The sequence below is a fragment of the Hyla sarda genome, unplaced genomic scaffold (assembly GCF_029499605.1).
Source record: "Hyla sarda isolate aHylSar1 unplaced genomic scaffold, aHylSar1.hap1 scaffold_598, whole genome shotgun sequence".
Lineage (NCBI taxonomy): Eukaryota > Metazoa > Chordata > Amphibia > Anura > Hylidae > Hyla > Hyla sarda.
The window spans coordinates 148,502-164,749 of NW_026610612.1; the positions used below are offsets into that span (position 1 = coordinate 148,502).

The following is a 16,248-nucleotide window of genomic DNA, read 5'->3' on the forward strand; positions in this document are numbered from 1 at the left end:
ATTGCACTAATGGATTGGTCATCAGCTGGCTGTCTATGTCCCGCATCAATATAGACCAAAGTACAGAGGGTTAGGCTATGCTATTGTGCACCTACCTGATGCATCAGAAGGTGCGAGGCCCTTGCTAAATTCTGTGCACAGACTTTGAGATCTATGCTTTAGACTGTATCTAAACCTGCTCCAACATGGACTGACATTCTGGCCTACTTTCAGCCGATGCGACTTGTCTGTCGCTGAACAGTCGCTTTTTATGTATTCAGCACCTATGTATAATGTTGTAAAAAGGCTCTAGAAGCTAAAGTCGCAGAAATGTCACACATATTTGGCCTGCAACTTTCTGTGCGACAAATTCAGACAGGAAAAATCAGTATAAATCCTTAGAAAATTATCCCCCAGTGTCTCCATCTGCTGGCGGTATTGAATAAGCATTGCTGCACTGATGGGGGGGTATGCATTAGACGAAGAAAAAGAAGAATAATACGCCCAGAAAAGAGGCGAAAAGGAGAAAAACGTAAAAAAACGTGAAAAAAAAGTAAGAGGAAGAGAAGGGAAAAAAAGGTGGAAATGGGTTTAAAAGTGATTTCGGCGGAGATATATATATATATATATATATATATATATATATACGCGCACACACACACATATATATAAACGTATTCTCCGTTGAGATATTGCAGCCGCTGCTGTGTCCAGGCCCAGGAGCCTTAGCACTGTGCTGTGATGTCACTCAATACCACTGACATCACTAGGTGTAAACAACATCTCTCCTTTGCTGTGTATGTGACTATGGAGCTGTTTGGTGATGTCGTCTATTATGGCCTTCATAGAAGCAACAGGAGATTGTTGCATCCATCTAGAACCCTCAGAACTACAGTGCTATGATGTCACTCACTTCCACAGGCCTTGCAGAGTGTAAACAACAACAACCCAGCTTTGTTGTGTATGTAACCATAGGGATTTGTGATGTCACCTAGAACCTTCACAGCAGCGACAGCTTTATGAGGAGCATCAGCACTGCTCTGCCTGAGCAGAACCATCACCGCCATAGGTTGTCAAATAACCCGGATTTAACCCACACAGGTAAGTCCAATGGGGTGCAGGCATGTCCTCTATGCTTACAGCTTCCCGTGGGTGTTGGTTTGATACCGTTTGGGGACAGCCAAGGAGGCATCTGCAGGCAACAAAGGTAGGTGTGTGCTTGTGTGTGTGTTTCCTATGCAGATCCTAAGCCCAGTGTCACATGCAAGTAGGAGGAGTAAGAAGGGTTCCTGGCAAATCCGGGTTATGGATTGCATTTAAAAAGGCCCCGTGGGAGTGCAATGGGCCCCTGTCTTGCTGCTTAGCAATAATGGTATGGGTTTAGGTTCTGCTGTGTGTACTGGTGGTTGACTGCCCCCCAGCCCAGAGTGTGCATGGAAAATTGTCTGGCAGCCTCCCTGACAGCAAGCAGTGATAGTGCCCATGAAGGGCACCTTGTTGGGCCCGCCCCTTTCACGGTTATCGCTTCTCGGCCTTTTGGCTAAGATCAAGTGTAGTAATACAGGAGATCTGGTCAGAAGGTACTCGGGTACCCCTCTCCTCGGCCTTGTGGGATCGCCCAGGTTTATTGCCTGGGCTTCACCCACTTGTTGCTATTGGGGAGAGGGCCTAGTCCCAGGGTAACGAGTAGCGATCGCCTCTCAAGACCTTCGGGTGGAGAGAGGTTAGAACCATGGATGATGATCCGGATCCAGGTTCTGTGCCGGCATACGCAAGGATCAAAAACACCGTGAGAGTCATTCTCACGGATGATACCAAAAGGGCGGACGATTTGAAATTCGTAGTAGAGGACGTGCTCGGAGGAGTTTTCGGAATACAGAAGGGCGAGATATTGGCAATCCAGGACTACCCGAAGCGTAAAATTTTTGATGTGACGTTCACACAAAATGGCATCCACAGAGATTTTGTTACCAGAGCTGCTGCGAGTAAAGACAAAAAGCTTCAGGGTGTCCGGATTATTGAGCACGTTCTAGACGATATTAAGCTGGTTGTTGTAAAGATGTATTCCCCTTTCGCCAACCTACACGATGTTGAGTTGTTTTTACAAGTCTATTTTAGTAAGGTTGAGTGCAGAGGAAAAATCATGAACAGCTGTGGCATCTGGACATCTAAGTGGAGATTTCAGGTTACATGCAAAAAAGATGACAGATTGCCAGGGGGAATACAACTACCACCAGCTCGTTTTAAAATAAATAATATGTGTGGCGACCTCTTTTATGCGGGGATGCCAAGCTACTGCAGGAAGTGTCACAGATATGGACACACAAAAGAAAACTGTGAAAGTACATGCAAAAAATGTGGTAGCACACAGCACGAGACAGAGAAATGCACAAGAGGAGGGAGGTGCAATTTCTGTCAACAATTCGGTCACCTTTTCTCCTCTTGTCCCCACAGACATAGGACGGAGCAGCAGTGGCAACCCTGGAGGCAGCAAGGACAGAAACCGGGACACCAGCCGAGGCAAGCAGAGCCAGTGATTACCCCCCCACAAGAGGTAAGCGGTGAGATGGAGAAGGAGAAAGACCCCCCTCAGGCAAAAGGAGGGGACCCTAAAGAGCAGAGGATGGCCAAAAAACGTGCAAGTGGTGAAAAAACTGGCCCCCAGGAGCATGCTGGGTTAAGAGAGGAGCGGACGGCGGCCGAATCCGCTCCTCAGCAACCTCTGGCTCAGGGTCCCCCTGAGAGCGATGATCCGGGTGGAGAGGTGAAGGTTAAAAGGCGGAGGGGCTCCAGAAGACTCTATTCGGAGGCGGTCCAGGGGGAGCCGATGGAAGTACCTGCGGATGCAGGGAACCCAAGTGACGTTCCTCCACAGGTCCCCATAGGGGATACCCCCCCTCCTCCCTGCCAGGAGGAGGTTTCAGGGGTGACCGTCTCTGAGGTACCAGAGACGGAACTAAGTGAACACCCGACCCCTATGGAGGGGCAAGAGGTGGAAGAACCCAATGAGTCTGGAGCCCTGATTGCCAGGATGCCCGAGAACAACTATGCCTCAATCATGATGGAGGAGGGGGGTCGGCTGAGTGATGGTGCCTCCTCTCCTGCTTCCTCTATGCGTACAGTTGAGTCAGATTTTGGGGGGTATGAGGCTTCGGAGGGGGAATCAGAGGTGTAAGACGTTTTCTTGTACATTCCCATGGCTGAGTTGTCCGGTCTGTCCTTGAACGTGAGAAGTGTGAGCGCCAGAGTAAGAAGGGTTGCCCTATTTAATTACTTGTCGGTTTTTGCTGCTTCCGTCCTTTTCCTGCAGGAATGTGGCATCCCGCACAGATTAAATTATAAAGAATATGAAGATGATTGGGTGCACGGTCCATCAGTCTGGTCTGGATCAAATGAGTCCAGATCAGCAGGGGTCGCCATACTTTTTAAAGGGAACGTTTTAATTGAGAGTTTTAACGAAATTTTACCAGGCAGAATTTTATTGGTCAGCGCTTTTATTAATGGTATTAAATGGCAGTTTTTAAATTTTTATGGTTCTCCTGATAAGAATGAAAGAATAAAAATGTTGGAGATTTTACCCCTTTTTATTAACAATTCTAGTCCTCTTGTTTTATCAGGTGATTTTAATTGTATTTTAAGGGGAGAACGCCGTTTTTCGAACGCAGTGAGTAGGAACTATGATAAGACGTCTTTTATGTTAAAAAACTTGATTTTAGATTTTAATCTCACTGATGTTTTTAAAAAATGTAATTTTAACGTACCAGAGGAAGACGGTGTTACCTGGAGCAATGCAAGCTGTAGCTCCAGGATAGATTTTATTTTTTGTTCTTATCAAGTACTGCCTTTTAACTGTGATCTTTTTACCAATGTTTTTTCTGACCATAAATTATTGTATTTTAAAGTTAAAAGTGATTTTAAAAGGAGAACTGGTAGGAATGCCTGGAAGTTAAACGTGTCCCTTTTTGAAGATCCGCAGGTTTTATCAGATTTTATCACCTTTTACAAGGAATGCAGACGAGTAAAAGACCCCAACACTCCCACCAGTATCTGGTGGGAAAAAATGAAACTAAAAATAAAAGAATTTTTTATCCGTGTTGGGGTTAGGAAAGCTAAAGAAAAACGTGAATTTTATAATATCCTAAATACTCGTCTGCAAACCCTGTACAAATTCAGAGCACATGGGATGGAGGTGGAGAAGGAGGTACATGATCTTAAAAAAGAAATAACTAAGTGCCTGGAGCAGAAAGGAAAAGAAATTATCTTTAGGTCTCGAATACAGCAACTTGAGGAAAACGAGACCTGCTCCAGGTATTTTTTTAAGAAAATACATGAAAATAGAAGGTTAATAGAAAACATTGAAGGAGTGAATGATGTACAGGGTATTTTAAAAAAGGTGCAAGAGTTTTATGCAGATCTTTTTAATGTAAAACACATTGATGAATGTTTTATGAATGACTCGTTAAAGGAGATCACCAATTTTTTAGATCCTGTCTCACAGTCTTTTTTATTGCAGAATATTTCAGAGCAGGAGATTTTAGAGACCGTCAAGAGTTTTAAAACAGGTAAAGTGCCTGGGCCGGATGGTATACCCATTGAATTTTATGTTACTTTTTATGGTATTTTAAAAGAAGATTTGTTCTCCCTTTTTACGGAAGTCTTTAAGTCTAAAATCCTCCCAGGCTCATGGAAGAAGGGTGATGTCTCCCTGCTATTCAAAAAGGGAGACCGGTCGGAACTCAAAAACTGGAGACCAATCACCCTTCTGAACTGCGACTATAAAATAATGGCGAAACTGTGTGCTAACCGCTTAACCCCTTAAGGACATAGGGCGTATCCATACGCCCCCGTTTCCAAGTCCTTAAGGACCGAGGGCGTATGGATACGCCCTGAGCATTTCCGGCCCCCACCGCTAGCCGGAGGGGAGCCGGAGCCGGATGCCTGCTGAAATCGTTCAGCAGGCATCCCGGCATATCGCCCAGGGGGGTCATTATGTCCCCCCATGTCGGCGATTGCCGCAGATCGCTGGACAATTCAGTCCAGCGATCTGCGGCAGATTCCGGGTCAATCGGGTCTCCAGTGACCCGATGACCCGGAATTACTGGCTGATCGGGGCCGTCAGAGACGGCCCCGAACAGCCAGAGGCAGCAGGGGTGAGGTGGTACTGGTGCCACTTCACGATCGCCCTGATTCGTCGGCCGGATTACCGGCCGACCAATCAGGGCGCCTGCTGCGGGTGTCACTCCCGCAACCCGCTCCGCCCCTCTTCCGGAGGACGTGAGCGGGTGCGGGAAGACGACCCCCGGTGCTGGGGACCCCGATCCCCGGCGTCCATGTTGGGATCGGGGCCCCAGGAGCAGCGGCGGCAGCGGCGACGACGAGGGACTGACCTGTGCTGCTGGTTCGTTGGAGGTGAGTGACAGCCTCCTGCTGTTGCTTAGCAACAGCTCCCAGCATGCAACAAGGGCATGCTGGGAGCTGTAGTTATGCAACAGCAGGAGGCAGACCACCACAACTCCCAGCATGCCCTTATGGGCATGCTGGGACTTATAGTTTTGCAACAGCTGAAGGCACATTCTTTCTATGTAAAAGTGTACCTTCAGCTGTTGTGTAACTACAACTCCCAGCTTGCACAATCAGCTAAAGTGCATGCTGGGAGTTGTAGTGGTGCATCTGGTGGTTGCATAACTACAACTCCCAGCATGCCCGTTGGCTGTCGGTGACTGCTGAGAGTTGTAGTTTTGCAACAGCTGAAGGCACACTGAGTTAAGTAGTAAACCAGTGTGTCTCCAGCTGTTGCATAACTACAATCCCCAGCATCCCCAGCCAATGTAGTTTGCCTCCGGCTGTTGCATAACTACAAGACCCAGCATGCCCTTCCGCTGTCCGTACATGCTGGGGGTTGTAGCTTTTGCAACAGCTGAAGGCACACTGGTTGCAAAACACTGAGTTTGTTACCAAACTCGGTGTTTCACAACCTGTGTGTCTCCAGCTGTTGCAAAACTACAACTCCCAGCATGCACTGATAGACCGTACATGCTGGGAGTTGTAGTTTTGCAACAGCTGGATGTTTCCCCCCCCCCCAATGTGAATGTACAGGGTACACTCACATGGGCGGAGGATTACAGTAAGTATCCGGCTGCAAGTTTGAGCTGCGGCAAATTTTCTGTCGCAGCTCAAACTGCCAGCGAGAAACTACTGTGAACCCCCCGCCCATGCGACTGTACCCTAAAAACACTACACTACACTACCACACAATAAAATAAAAAGTAAAAAACACTACATATACACATACCCCTATACAACCCCCCTCCCCAATAAAAATGAAAAACGTCTGGTACGTCACTGTTTCCAAAACGGAGCCTCCAGCGGTTGCAAAACTACAACTCCCAGCATGCACTGATAGACCGTCCATGCTGGGAGTTGTAGTTTTGCAACAGCTGGATGTTCCCCCCTCCAATGTGAACGTACAGGGTACACTCACATGGGCGGAGGATTACAGTAAGTATCCGGCTGCAAGTTTGAGCTGCGTTAAAATTTCTGCCGCAGCTCAAACTGCCAGCGAGAAACTACTGTGAACCCCCGCTCGTGTGACTGTACCCTAAAAACACTACACTACACTACCACAAAATAAAATAAAAAGTAAAAAACACTACATATACACATACCCCTACACAGCCCCCCTCCCCTCCCCAATAAAAATGAAAAACGTCTGGTACGCTACTGTTTCCAGAACGGAGCCTCCAGCTGTTGCAAAACAACTACTCCCAGTATTGCCAGATAGCCACTGACTGTCCAGGCATGCTGGGAGTTTTACAACAGCTGGAGGCCCCCTGTTTGGGAATCACTGGCGTAGAATACCCCTATGTCCACCCCTATGCAATCCCTAATTTAGGCCTCAAATGCGCATGGCACTCTCACTTTGGAGCCCTGTCGTATTTCCAGGCAACAGTTTAGGGCCACATATGGGGTATCGCCGTACTCGGGAGAAATTGGGCTTCAAATTTTCTGGGGTATTTTTTGCTATTACCCTTTTTAAAAATGTAAAATTTTTGGGAAAACAAGCATTTTAGGTAAAAAAAAAAATTTTTTTTTTACGTATACAAAAGTCATAAAACACCTGTGGGGTATAAAGGTTCACTTAACCCCTTGTTACGTTCCCCGAGGGGTCTAGTTTCCAAAATGGTATGCCATGTGTTTTTTTTTTTGCTGTCCTGGCACCATAGGGGCTTCCTAAATGCGGCATGCCCCCAGAGCAAAATTTGCTTTCAAAAAGCCAAACGTGACTCCTTCTCTTCTGAGACCTGTAGTGCGCCAGCAGAGCACTTTTTACCCCCATATGGGGTGTTTTCTGAATCGGGAGAAATTGGGCTTCAAATTTTGGGGGGTGTTTTCTGCTATTACCCTTTTTAAAAATGTAAAAATTTTGGGAAACCAAGCATTTTAGGTAAAAAAAAATAAAAAATGTTCACATATGCAAAAGTCGTGAAACACCTGTAGGGTATTAAGGTTCACATTACCCCTTGTTACGTTCCCCGAGGGGTCTAGTTTCCAAAATGGTATGCCATGTGTTTTTTTTTTGCTGTTCTGGCACCATAGGGGCTTCCTAAATGCGGCATGCCCCCAGAGCAAAATTTGCTTTCAAAAAGCCAAATGTGACTCCTTCTCTTCTGAGACCTGTAATGCGCCAGCAGAGCACTTTTCACCCCCATATGGGGTGTTTTCTGAATCGGGAGAAATTGGGCTTCAAATTTTGGGGGGTGTTTTCTGCTATTACCCTTTTTAAAAATGTAAAAATTTTGGGAAACCAAGCATTTTAGGTAAAAAAAAATAAAAAATGTTCACATATGCAAAAGTCGTGAAACACCTGTAGGGTATTAAGGTTCACATTACCCCTTGTTACGTTCCCCGAGGGGTCTAGTTTCCAAAATGGTATGCCATGTGTTTTTTTTTTGCTGTTCTGGCACCATAGGGGCTTCCTAAATGCGACATGCCCCCAGAGCAAAATTTGCTTCAAAAAGCCAAATGTGACTCCTTCTCTTCTGAGACCTGTAGTGCGCCAGCAGAGCAATTTTCACCCCCATATGGGGTGTTTTCTGAATCGGGAGAAATTGGGTTTCAAATTTTGGGGGGTATTTTCTGCTATTACACTTTTTAAAAATGTAAAATTTTTGGGAAACCAAGCATTTTAGGTAAAAAATATATAATTTTTTTTACATATGCTAAAGTCGTGAAACACCTGTGGGGTATTAAGGTTCACTTTACCCCTTGTTACGTTCCCTGAGGAGTCTAGTTTCCAAAATGGTATGCCATGTGTGTTTTTTTGCTGTTCTGGCACCATAGGGGCTTCCTAAAGGTGACATGCCCCCCAAAAACCATTTGACGCTCCTTCCCTTCTGAGCCCTCTACTGCGCCCGCTGAACAATTAACATAGACATATGAGGTATGTGCTTACTCGAGAGAAATTGGGTTTCAAATACAAGTAAAAATTTTCTCCTTTTTACCCCTTTCAAAAATTCAAAAATTGGGTCTACAAGAAAATGCGAGTGTAAAAAATGAAGATTTTGAATTTTCTCCTTCACTTTGCTGCTATTCCTGTGAAACACCTAAAGGGTTAATACACTTACTGAATGTCATTTTGAATACTTTGGGGGGTGTAGTTTTTATAATGGGGTCTTTTATGGGGCATTTCTAATATGAAGGCCCTTCAAATCCACTTCAAACGTGAACTGGTCCATGAAAAATAGAGAGTTTGAAAATTTTGTGAAAAATTTCAAAATTGCTGCTGAACTTTGAAGCCCTCTGGTGTCTTCCAAAAGTAAAAACTCATAAATTTTATGATGCAGACATAAAGTAGACATATTGTATATGTGAACCCAAAAAAAATATATTTTGAATATCCATTTTCCTTACAAGCAGAGAGCTTCAAAGTTAGAAAAATGCAAAATTTTCATTTTTTTCATCAAATTTGGTGATTTTTCACCAAGAAAGGATGCAAGTTACCATAAAATTTTACCACTAAGTTAAAGTAGAATATGTCACGAAAAAACAATCTCGGAATCAGAATGATAACTAAAAGCATTCCAGAGTTATTAATGTTTAAAGTGACAGTGGTCAGAATTGCAAAAAACGCTCCGGTCCTTAAGGTGAAAAAGGGCTCGGTCCTTAAGGGGTTAAAGAACGTAATCCATAAAATAATTCATACAAACCAAGTCTGTGGGGTGCCTGGGAGGAGTTTATGGGAGAACCTAAACCTTTTAAAGGATGTAATTAGCGACACCAAATTAAGAAAAGGAAAGCTGGCGGTTTTATCCATAGATTTTGAAAAAGCTTTCGACAGGGTGTCACATTTTTATCTTTTTAAGGTTTTAGAGAAAATGGGTATACCTGATGGCTTTTTATTGTCTCTTAGAGCTTTTTATGATAACTGTACTAGTAAAATTTTAGTAAATGGTTTTAAGACACAGGGCGTGATTTTAAATTCCGGAGTGAAGCAGGGGTGTCCCTTGTCCCCACTACTCTTCATTTGCGCAATAGAGCCTCTTTTATGTACAATACGAAAGGATAAGCAGATCCATGGAGTCCCCCTGCCAGGAGGAGGGGGACTAGAGGCGAAGGTAGTGGGGTACATGGACGATGTTGCGGTGTTTTGCAGGGACACCCCATCGCTTCAGAAGACGCTAAAACAGATTCAATATTTTAATTGTGCCTCCGGTTTTAAAGTCAATTTTAACAAAAGTAACATTTTAAACATAGGCGGAATGCCTTTGTATGATGTGCCCGTCCCTGTGTCTGAGTCGGTGCAGATTTTAGGTGTCTCCTTTGACGAGTCTAATAATGGTTTTAATAGCTGGGACTTGGTGGCTCAAAAAATAAATAAGAAAATATGTATGTGGAACATGCGAGAACTTACAATGGAAGGGAAGGTTTTAATTACAAAAATGGTGCTTTTACCTATTTTATTGTATTTAAGTCTGGTTTTCCCACCCCCCGAAATGGTTCTAAAGAAAATAACAAAAGCTTGTTTTACTTTCTTTTGGAGTTCTAAGAGCGAAAAATTAAAGAGACAAATTGTGATAAAACCGAACTTCAGGGGCGGTAAGGATTTTCCAGATTTTAAAGCTTTCCTTTTAATAAAGTTTTTTAGCATGTGTTTTACTACTGTTTTTAAAGATAGCTACTGGTCTTATTTTGTTCGTTTTAATACTGGTTATTTTATGCGGAGGAACGGCTGGTTTTCTACAGTTTTAAGTTGCCCTTATTCTTTGAATTTACCCCCTCAATACATGATTTTAGGAAAAATTTTAAACTTATATAATTTTAAAGGTAAAAGTGTTCAGGATCTGTGCAATAGCAAAAAACTACTAAAGGAAATAAAAGAAACCAGTACCGTGACTCCCATCAAAAATTTTAACGAACAGAAGTGTATACAGATTTGGAAGATGTTGAGTATTAATTATCTTTTTAATTCACAGAAGGACCTGGCCTGGAGCTGCGCACACGAGTGTCTTCCATGCCGGGCATTCCAGCACCGAAGAGGATTATCCAACTCTGCAACCTGCCCGAGGGAGGGATGCCGACAAGAGGAGACCGTGCACCATCTAATATGGACTTGTTTTTACTCGCAGAAAATATGGACAAAGATACTCCCTCTGGTAAAAAGGATAACTGGACTAAAAGACTTAAATATTGCAGTGGTTTTTTATGGTTGCCTGGAATGCCCAACACGGACTCAAGAGACTATTGCATGGAAGATCATAAACTGTGTGAAGGCAGCTCTGTGGAAGGCCAGGAATATTTTATTGTTCAAGCATGAGGTTTTATCTGTGAAGGACATTTTATCTATCTGTTTTTATGAAATGTACCAGTACTATCTTTTAGACAAGAAGAGATTTCCGCTTTTATCTAGAAAATGGTTTTTAAAAGAATGGAATTCTATCTTGTAAAGCCACCAAGTGCCCATTTTATGTTTTAATATGTTGTAAATATGTTATTTATATGTAACTGTATTTATTGACATATTTAGACAACTTTGTTAACATTATTTAATTTTTAATAAAGTTGCCCCCGTAAGGGTAGTCAAGTTAAAAAAAAAAAAAAATCTGTTCTTATCAGTTTAATATCTGATACGTCCCCTATCTGGGGACCATATATTAAATGGATTTTTGAGAACGGGGGCCGATTTCGAAGCTTGCTTCCGTCGCCCTATGCATTGACCCGATATGGCAGTATCTTCGGGTACAGTGCACCACCCCCTTACAGGGTTAAAAAGAAAGATTCCTACTTTCATTGCTACCTGCTTGCTGGCTAGCCAGCTAGCCAGCCCTGTGGGCCTTGCTGCTGCTGCAGCCAAAAAACAAAAGGTGGTGCTGCTGCTGCTTCTGCTTCTGCTTGTGTCTGGCCGCTGTTGGAGCGTCCAGGCACAGGACTTCTGCTGCTGCTGACTAAATGGCCTCCTTAATTGGATCATTTGAGTAGCCAGCACACCTGTGCAGGTAGGGCATGACATGATAGGCAGCTGCCTTGATAGCGGGTGGGTGCTGAATGTTCCTAATTGACAAAATAAGATTAATGCTTATGAAGAAATATAAAATCTCATCCCTTCCCCAATATCGCGCCACACCCCTACCCCTTAATTCCCTGGTTGAACTTGATGGACATATGTCTTTTTTCGACCGTACTAACTATGTAACTATGTAACATAACATGGGGGGGGGTCTCCTGGCTGTTCACACAGGTGTGTCATTGCTGTACATTGACCATGCATTGCTTCTGTGGTATTGCAAAGGCAAAGACAAATGCTTCCAGCCATCCATTGCACTAATGGATTGGTCATCAGCTGGCTGTCTATGTCCCGCATCAATATAGACCAAAGTACAGAGGGTTAGGCTATGCTATTGTGCACCTACCTGATGCATCAGAAGGTGCGAGGCCCTTGCTAAATTCTGTGCACAGACTTTGAGATCTATGCTTTAGACTGTATCTAAACCTGCTCCAACATGGACTGACATTCTGGCCTACTTTCAGCCGATGCGACTTGTCTGTCGCTGAACAGTCGCTTTTTATGTATTCAGCACCTATGTATAATGTTGTAAAAAGGCTCTAGAAGCTAAAGTCGCAGAAATGTCACACATATTTGGCCTGCAACTTTCTGTGCGACAAATTCAGAAAGGAAAAATCAGTATAAATCCTTAGAAAATTATCCCCCAGTGTCTCCATCTGCTGGCGGTATTGAATAAGCATTGCTGCACTGATGGGGTATGCATTAGACGAAAAAAAAGAAGAAAAAGAAGAATAATACGCCCAGAAAAGAGGCGAAAAGGAGAAAAACGTAAAAAAACGTGAAAAAAAAGTAAGAGGAAGAGAAGGGAAAAAAAGGTGGAAATGGGTTTAAAAGTGATTTCGGCGGAGAAATATATATATATATATATATATATATATATATATATATATATTTATACGCGCACACACACACATATATATAAACGTATTCTCCGTTGAGATATTGCAGCCGCTGCTGTGTCCAGGCCCAGGAGCCTTAGCACTGTGCTGTGATGTCACTCAATACCACTGACATCACTAGGTGTAAACAACATCTCTCCTTTGCTGTGTATGTGACTATGGAGCTGTTTGGTGATGTCGTCTATTATGGCCTTCATAGAAGCAACAGGAGATTGTTGCATCCATCTAGAACCCTCAGAACTACAGTGCTATGATGTCACTCACTTCCACAGGCCTTGCAGAGTGTAAACAACAACAACCCAGCTTTGTTGTGTATGTAACCATAGGGATTTGTGATGTCACCTAGAACCTTCACAGCAGCGACAGCTTTATGAGGAGCATCAGCACTGCTCTGCCTGAGCAGAACCATCACCGCCATAGGTTGTCAAATAACCCGGATTTAACCCACACAGGTAAGTCCAATGGGGTGCAGGCATGTCCTCTATGCTTACAGCTTCCCGTGGGTGTTGGTTTGATACCGTTTGGGGACAGCCAAGGAGGCATCTGCAGGCAACAAAGGTAGGTGTGTGCTTGTGTGTGTGTTTCCTATGCAGATCCTAAGCCCAGTGTCACATGCAAGTAGGAGGAGTAAGAAGGGTTCCTGGCAAATCCGGGTTATGGATTGCATTTAAAAAGGCCCCGTGGGAGTGCAATGGGCCCCTGTCTTGCTGCTTAGCAATAATGGTATGGGTTTAGGTTCTGCTGTGTGTACTGGTGGTTGACTGCCCCCCAGCCCAGAGTGTGCATGGAAAATTGTCTGGCAGCCTCCCTGACAGCAAGCAGTGATAGTGCCCATGAAGGGGACCTTGTTGGGCCCGCCCCTTTCACGGTTATCGCTTCTCGGCCTTTTGGCTAAGATCAAGTGTAGTATCTGTTCTTATCAGTTTAATATCTGATACGTCCCCTATCTGGGGACCATATATTAAATGGATTTTTGAGAACGGGGGCCGATTTCGAAGCTTGCTTCCGTCGCCCTATGCATTGACCCGATATGGCAGTATCTTCGGGTACAGTGCACCACCCCCTTACAGGGTTAAAAAGAAAGATTCCTACTTTCATTGCTACCTGCTTGCTGGCTAGCCAGCTAGCCAGCCCTGTGGGCCTTGCTGCTGCAGCCAAAAAACAAAAGGTGGTGCTGCTGCTGCTGCTTCTGCTGCTTCTGCTTGTGTCTGGCCGCTGTTGGAGCGTCCAGGCACAGGACTTCTGCTGCTGCTGACTAAATGGCCTCCTTAATTGGATCATTTGAGTAGCCAGCACACCTGTGCAGGTAGGGCATGACATGATAGGCAGCTGCCTTGATAGCGGGTGGGTGCTGAATGTTCCTAATTGACAAAATAAGATTAATGCTTATGAAGAAATATAAAATCTCATCCCTTCCCCAATATCGCGCCACACCCCTACCCCTTAATTCCCTGGTTGAACTTGATGGACATATGTCTTTTTTCGACCGTACTAACTATGTAACTATGTAACATAACATGGGGGGGGGGGGTCTCCTGGCTGTTCACACAGGTGTGTCATTGCTGTACATTGACCATGCATTGCTTCTGTGGTATTGCAAAGGCAAAGACAAATGCTTCCAGCCATCCATTGCACTAATGGATTGGTCATCAGCTGGCTGTCTATGTCCCGCATCAATATAGACCAAAGTACAGAGGGTTAGGCTATGCTATTGTGCACCTACCTGATGCATCAGAAGGTGCGAGGCCCTTGCTAAATTCTGTGCACAGACTTTGAGATCTATGCTTTAGACTGTATCTAAACCTGCTCCAACATGGACTGACATTCTGGCCTACTTTCAGCCGATGCGACTTGTCTGTCGCTGAACAGTCGCTTTTTATGTATTCAGCACCTATGTATAATGTTGTAAAAAGGCTCTAGAAGCTAAAGTCGCAGAAATGTCACACATATTTGGCCTGCAACTTTCTGTGCGACAAATTCAGACAGGAAAAATCAGTATAAATCCTTAGAAAATTATCCCCCAGTGTCTCCATCTGCTGGCGGTATTGAATAAGCATTGCTGCACTGATGGGGTATGCATTAGACGAAAAAAAAGAAGAAAAAGAAGAATAATACGCCCAGAAAAGAGGCGAAAAGGAGAAAAACGTAAAAAAACGTGAAAAAAAAGTAAGAGGAAGAGAAGGGAAAAAAAGGTGGAAATGGGTTTAAAAGTGATTTCGGCGGAGAAATATATATATATATATATATATATATATATATATATATACGCGCACACACACACATATATATAAACGTATTCTCCGTTGAGATATTGCAGCCGCTGCTGTGTCCAGGCCCAGGAGCCTTAGCACTGTGCTGTGATGTCACTCAATACCACTGACATCACTAGGTGTAAACAACATCTCTCCTTTGCTGTGTATGTGACTATGGAGCTGTTTGGTGATGTCGTCTATTATGGCCTTCATAGAAGCAACAGGAGATTGTTGCATCCATCTAGAACCCTCAGAACTACAGTGCTATGATGTCACTCACTTCCACAGGCCTTGCAGAGTGTAAACAACAACAACCCAGCTTTGTTGTGTATGTAACCATAGGGATTTGTGATGTCACCTAGAACCTTCACAGCAGCGACAGCTTTATGAGGAGCATCAGCACTGCTCTGCCTGAGCAGAACCATCACCGCCATAGGTTGGCAAATAACCCGGATTTAACCCACACAGGTAAGTCCAATGGGGTGCAGGCATGTCCTCTATGCTTACAGCTTCCCGTGGGTGTTGGTTTGATACCGTTTGGGGACAGCCAAGGAGGCATCTGCAGGCAACAAAGGTAGGTGTGTGCTTGTGTGTGTGTTTCCTATGCAGATCCTAAGCCCAGTGTCACATGCAAGTAGGAGGAGTAAGAAGGGTTCCTGGCAAATCCGGGTTATGGATTGCATTTAAAAAGGCCCCGTGGGAGTGCAATGGGCCCCTGTCTTGCTGCTTAGCAATAATGGTATGGGTTTAGGTTCTGCTGTGTGTACTGGTGGTTGACTGCCCCCCAGCCCAGAGTGTGCATGGAAAATTGTCTGGCAGCCTCCCTGACAGCAAGCAGTGATAGTGCCCATGAAGGGGACCTTGTTGGGCCCGCCCCTTTCACGGTTATCGCTTCTCGGCCTTTTGGCTAAGATCAAGTGTAGTATCTGTTCTTATCAGTTTAATATCTGATACGTCCCCTATCTGGGGACTATATATTAAATGGATTTTTGAGAACGGGGGCCGATTTCGAAGCTTGCTTCCGTCGCCCTATGCATTGACCCGATATGGCAGTATCTTCGGGTACAGTGCACCACCCCCTTACAGGGTTAAAAAGAAAGATTCCTACTTTCATTGCTACCTGCTTGCTGGCTAGCCAGCTAGCCAGCCCTGTGGGCCTTGCTGCTGCTGCAGCCAAAAAACAAAAGGTGGTGCTGCTGCTGCTTCTGCTTCTGCTTGTGTCTGGCCGCTGTTGGAGCGTCCAGGCACAGGACTTCTGCTGCTGCTGACTAAATGGCCTCCTTAATTGGATCATTTGAGTAGCCAGCACACCTGTGCAGGTAGGGCATGACATGATAGGCAGCTGCCTTGATAGCGGGTGGGTGCTGAATGTTCCTAATTGACAAAATAAGATTAATGCTTATGAAGAAATATAAAATCTCATCCCTTCCCCAATATCGCGCCACACCCCTACCCCTTAATTCCCTGGTTGAACTTGATGGACATATGTCTTTTTTCGACCGTACTAACTATGTAACTATGTAACATAACATGGGGGGGGGGGGTCTCCTGGCTGTTC

The 16,248-nt window shown here is 44.5% G+C and overlaps 2 non-coding genes and 2 pseudogenes across 2 annotated transcripts; all 4 read left to right on the forward strand.

The window, feature by feature from the left end:
* The first annotated feature begins 1,499 nt into the window (after positions 1-1,499).
* On the forward strand, positions 1,500-1,632 carry LOC130340640 (U2 spliceosomal RNA; annotated as a pseudogene).
* Positions 1,633-11,021: 9,389 nt separating this feature from the next.
* Positions 11,022-11,230, forward strand: LOC130340626 (U2 spliceosomal RNA; annotated as a pseudogene).
* Positions 11,231-13,309: 2,079 nt separating this feature from the next.
* On the forward strand, positions 13,310-13,500 carry LOC130340683 (U2 spliceosomal RNA). Its single transcript, XR_008880757.1, has one exon. It is a non-coding gene; the product is annotated as a U2 spliceosomal RNA (small nuclear RNA).
* A 2,077-nt stretch (positions 13,501-15,577) lies between these two features.
* Positions 15,578-15,768, forward strand: LOC130340612 (U2 spliceosomal RNA). Its single transcript, XR_008880705.1, has one exon. It is a non-coding gene; the product is annotated as a U2 spliceosomal RNA (small nuclear RNA).
* Positions 15,769-16,248: the final 480 nt, after the last annotated feature.